This window comes from Sciurus carolinensis, chromosome 3, assembly GCF_902686445.1.
Source record: "Sciurus carolinensis chromosome 3, mSciCar1.2, whole genome shotgun sequence".
In the NCBI taxonomy this organism is placed as follows: Eukaryota; Metazoa; Chordata; class Mammalia; order Rodentia; family Sciuridae; genus Sciurus; species Sciurus carolinensis.
This window is the reverse complement of record NC_062215.1, coordinates 162,204,164-162,210,117: the sequence shown is the minus strand read 5'-3', so window position 1 is coordinate 162,210,117 and position 5,954 is coordinate 162,204,164.

Below are 5,954 nucleotides of genomic sequence, written 5' to 3'. Positions count from 1 at the left end.
ATTCATAATGATGGAGCAACAGGAAATAGGCCCAACAAAATGGTCCCTGTCTATTGCTCAACAAAGAGGGGGACAGAGAACAGCAGACACCCAAGTTTTTCACAATGAGGAGGCCCAGGTCCTGTCCTTGTGTGGACACTTGTCAAGTGGGCAGCCTGGCTACACATCCCATTACACCCTGTGACTCAGGCTGCAGCAGAAGATGGGGTGCTGTGCAGAAATGCCCTCCTCCCCACAGACTGTGGGAGAAGGAAAGTGGGGTAATGCTCTGTAGAAGAAAACCTGAATGCCAACTAAAATACAGGATCAAATCGGCACAGTAGGGACAGGGCCAGCTGGGTGTGAGAGGATGTTCAGAGTGATCCAGGACAGCAAGTTGCAGTGTGGTTTCAGGCAGTCTGGAGACATGGAAGGGACAGGGGCTGAGGAGGCAGGCACCTGGGCCAGGCTGCTCTATGCCGTGGATCCGTTGAACTGCCTTAGGCAAGCCCTTCTCCCTGATGGTCCCGACTCCTCAGTCAAGGAGAGGACTGGACTGGACAGTGCCTGCATCCCTGCTAACCATGACCCTCTGTGGTCCCTAGACTGCCTCATTTGAGTGACCATGCTCATTACATGTCCAGTCAGCTCCAGTGCTGTTAGCGGTGCATTCAATCCTCCAATGCAAGCACTACATCTTTGACAAGATCCAGGGTCCTGTTCCAGGCACAGTTTAGGCTATCAGACCCAAATTGGGCTCAATAAAAAGCTTTGTTTTATGGACATGGCTTCCACACTGTGCACTTCATAATCATGTATTTGTTCATCTGTTCTTTCACTAATTCAACATTTGTAACACAATGCTGGCACTGAGGAGAATAAGCCAGACAACCCAAGAACATAAAATCCAGCAATTCATCCATAAGGCATGAACCCTGACCTGACAACTGGTAGGTCAAGGCATCCTAACAGGCCCCTGCTTTAGAATACGTGCCACAGCTCACCCTGTGTCACTTTAACTTCATTAGTCAGCTGGGTGCAAGGGATAGCAACAAGCCAGGGCATTTCTAGCATTCTATTAAGGCACCGTGCTATCAAGACATCTTCCTCCAAGGCCTGGGGGGCTAGCTTGGGGGTACAGCACCTGCCTATCCTGTGCAAGGCCTTCGGTTCGATCCCTAGCACTGAAAGAGAGGATTGGGGAGAAGGCTTCTTTTAGCCTGAGCCACAATCCCGTTCCATACCACCATGCCCTTTTCAAGGCTGGAAATTTAGAAATCAAGGTACTTCTGGACATTTCCCCCAAACTACAGATCCTGGGCTCTGGCACCAGGTGTGTCTCTTCTTTTCCCAAAAGCCTAGCTGGCCTCCCCCTGATGAAGCCTGATAATAAATGAGTTCATTACCTCGGCTGCTGGGGCTCATGACAGCCCATCTGCTGGCATGATTAATTAAAACCATGACTGGCTATGGAGGTGCCATCTCAGGGTCTGAAAGCAATTAATCGGAGCATCTTCCCGATCGTCATTTCTGCTGGATCCTAGAGAGACCCCTGCCAGAGAGGAGGCTCTCCATAGGTTGATCCCTTTACCTCTCTCTTTTATATTCCCTGCAGGGTCTCCTTCCCCAGGCAAGTCCACCTGTGTAAGTGGAGGCAGAGTGGTGAGGACCACATCCTCAAGTCCTCCAAGTGAGGCAGGAAAACATTTACGTAGAGGATTTTCCACACCTCCCTCGAGCAGGGAGTGTTGAGGTTTGAAAGAGGACTTAACTCTCTTTTCTTGTCCTTGGGCACAGGCACAGTGAACTCCTCTCTTTCCATCTCTGTATGTCCGAGTTCTTCAAAAAAGAGAACCAGTGGGACACAAGCACACACACGCAGGCGGGCACACACATAAGTAGATGCTCTTTGACACAGGATGGGGTTATGCTTTGATAAACCCACCGTAAGTTGAAAATATCAAACTGAAAATGCATTTAATAGCCTATGCTATGGTTTGGATAAGTGTTCCCCAAAGACCCATGTGTTGAAGGCTTGGTCACCAGTCTGCGGTGCTATTGGGAGGTGGTAGAAACTTTAAGAGGTGAGGCCAAGTAGGAAGAGTTGGGTCACTAAGGGTGTGTCCTTGAAGGGGATACTGGGACCCCAGGCCCTTCCTCTCTCTTTGCTTTCCAAACACCATGAGGTGAGGAGCTTCCTCCACCAGGCCAAAAGCAACAGGCCAAAAGAAACCCACCAAACCAACATGAATTAAAACCTTCAAAACTGTAAGCCAAAATAAACTTTTCCTCTTTTTAAGTTCATTATTTCAGGTATTTTGCTACATAATGTAAAGCTGACTAACATACCTGTCAAGCATCATAGCTTAGAAACACAGCACACTATAGATTATCACTGTTTACCCATGATCAGTCATGTGGCTGACTGGGAGCTCTGGCTCATTGCCACTGCCCAACATCGAGGCAGTACTGCACTAAATATCACTAGCGTGGGAAAAGATCAAAATTCAAAATTTGAAGTACCATTTCTACTGAATGAACACTGCTTTCACAACATTGTCAAGTTGAAAAATTGGGGAGGACCCACTTAATAAACTGAAGGGACTCAGGAACTGGCTCATACGCTCATGGAGGATGAGAAGTCCCATGGCCTGCTCTTTGTAAGATGGAAAATCAGGAGAGTCAGCAGTACAATTCTCCAAAGGCCTGAGAACCAGGAATGCTGATGTTCAAGGACCAGAGAGGATGGATGTTGTAGTTGCAATAGGAGAGAGAATAAATTCACCATTCCCAACTTCCTGTTCTCTCCAGGCCCTTCATGGATTGAACGATGCCTACCCACACCGGTAAAGGCAGATCTTCTTTACTCAGTTTACCCATTCAAATGCTGACCACTTCCAGATACAACCTCATGGGTACACCCAGAAATGATCTCAACCAGCTATTGGGACATCCCTCAGGCAAGGTGATGTGTAACACTTACCACCAGTCTCCTTGTGGAGACATCCCTGTCTCTGTCCTGTCAGTAGCTTCAAAGGCAGTAGGTAAGGCCCCAGGCCCATGCAGACCATTCAGCCCGATCCCAGAAGCCCTGTGCTGGGGGATGTTACATCTTTCCTGGCCATAAATGGGTTGCTACTTGGGTCCCCCACTGGCTATGGTCATGTCTATGCTTCATGCTTACCTCTGTGGTCAGAATCTAGTGTGGAAGGTCTCAGATGGAGAATGAACCCCAACATGTCTGAGAAGGCAGAGAAGCACATTTCTTTTTCGTACAGTCCTCAAGTCCTGGGACATAAGAATGTGGTCCAACATGAACTTCTCACTTGAATGAAGCCACACAAACGACTAGTTACTTCTTCCTGCTCTCGTAACCTACAAAAGCTGCCAAGCTGGCCTTGGCTTATGGAAATTGTCTGTTTCTGTATCACCTCTTACCCCCTATCTTGCCCTGAAGTTCTTTCACTACTCCTGAAAGGAAATGACCTGCAGCTAGGATTCACACCAAAAACAAAGAACTCTTATGAGTTTAAACCATTAACCTTTGGTCCTTCAATTTAGCAAGGACCAAAGTCATGAGATACGGGAATGAGATAGGTGCAAGCTATGGCTTGAATGTGTCTCCCAAAGTTTGCGTGTTGGAAACTTAATCCACAGCAAAGTAGTGTTGAGGTGGGATGATTAAGAGCTAAGTCACAGGGGCTCTGCCTTCATTAATGGACTGTCATTATTGGGAGTGGGTGCATTACTGCAAGTGTGGCATCCTTATAGAGAATAAGTGTGGCACCCGTCTCCCTTGTGTGCTCTCTCACTATGTGATGACTTCAACCATGTCATGTGGCAGCAAGAAGGCCCTCACCAAATGTAACCACTTGACTTTGGTCTTCCCAGGCCTCAGAACAGTGAGCAAAATAAACTTTTTTTGTTTATAAATTATCCAGTCTGTGGTATTGCTATAGCATCACAAAATGGACTAAGGGCCTTTTAAAAATGGTCACAGGGGGAGGGACCTTTAAGAAAAGCCTTCAAGTCTTCTAAAAAAGACCTTTTATACTAACACATTAGACCACCACCTTTCTTCTACATCCTCAACCCTACCCCTTATTGGAGTTAACGCAATGTCACCATATCATCTCTAGGAAGAAAGTGGGGTGCAGGGTGCCTCCTCTTGCTGGTGTTGCCAGTGAAACTCACATACTCACAGGAATGAAGATGGAGCTGTTAGACTGAGTAGGTCATTGAATTATATATTCTAGTAGGCCTTTGTGCTCTTTGGTACCATGAAATGAACAGGAAATGGTTCAGAGACAAAAATGGGAGAAGCCAGGCACAGTACAGCTAAGAGAGGAGACGGCGGGCAGGAACTTGGGGTCATCTTGTAGGATACGCTGACTTACACCAAAGCTGGCTAAGAGTTCAGTTTCAAGGGAGCCCTACAGGAAGGATCCAGAGTTGAAATGCCTCCACACCATACATGAAGGAGCACCCAGACAGCCTCTGCCGTTCTCACTCTACACACATTGGGAACTACAAATTGCCAAGAAACACCAGGATGTGGCCTTCAAACTCATGGAGTCAGCTGGGAATGCTAAACACTGCTGCTACCTGTGACCTGGGTGTCAGGAGTCATCAAAGCCCTCCAGACGATTCCAAGGTGCAGGAAAGACGGGGAGACACCATGACCTGCAGCCCTGCCTGGCACTTCCCAATAGCCAGCCTCTGGGATTCTTACCCCACTTTTCCCAAAGTGTGGGGTTGGGAACAGGAGCCCAGAGCTGGCCAGGATAAACTGCAGGGTGCTCAGCAAATGCTCTCGGTGCACAAGGGTGGGGTCAGCACACCTACAGAGCTGTGAATATAGTGCCTTAGCCTAAAGGACACAGGCAAAGGTGACACAGGCAAGAACGTCACAGGAGGGGGCTGCAAAAAACAGGCAGAGGCAAATCATAAGCACTTTCCTGAAAAAGGGGAGGTCGGAGAGGGATGTGGCTTAGGCAGGAGGGGGCTGGGTGTCAACAGTAGTGAGCAGGGCAACAGAGTTGGTCTGAGAGGGGAGGGAGAGACTGGGGGGGTCAAGCTAACCCACCCTGACAGGTGGACCGAGGGGACTTATGGGTACATACCCATCACAATGGGTTATTTTTCTCTAAGAATCTCAGTACCCAAGAGGGGTGAGGAAAGATGGATTCCCATTTCTGTGCACTGTCAGGCCGTCCCGAGTCCCCACTCCTTGGGGACTGCCCTGGTTTGACTCAGCCCCTACATGCTTCTGTGCCCTGGCTCTTCAAAGCCTCCCCATCCTGTGTGCGCAATGCAGTCAGCATAACCTTGCTCAGGCACCCATCTGGCTGCTTACTTTTTACAAACAGGGGTTCTCCCATGATAATCACCCCACCCTACCTCTGTAATCCAACGTTATCCAATGCACTTCACCTTCAGGCAAATTGCACCACTGACCCTTTCCTGAGCCTGTCATGACACATGGCCTGCCCCTCTCTGCTGAACCAAATTCTTACTTCATTCAGTCGTCTTAACTGCTACCAGCTCAGAAAGTACCCCAGTTACTAAGACTGAAATTAATCTCCTCAGTGCTTCAGAAACTCTTCTCACGTCTTTTTCATGAGTCTCTCACTGTGGATTTGGCTATTGGTGAACTTCTCTTTCTATTGGCCCGTGAACTTTCCCCAAACAAGCAACGTATGTTTTTCAACCTTGAATCCTCTGGAGTGCCGGAGGGTTTTGGATACAGCAGATGCTCAATACGTGAGTAAGTTGAATTTTATAGAATGGGAGTGGGTAGGCACAGAGACCTGCTTGTGGGGCACTTGACTTATCAGAAGCAGCATTCTTTCCTGCCACCCTTGGATAAGATCCCAGTAGCCCACATAATACCCCTAAGGACAAACATAAAAGGTCAGGGTCACACAACTGGAGCCCAATAATACACTGGCCACTGGATCTCTTTCTTCACAACA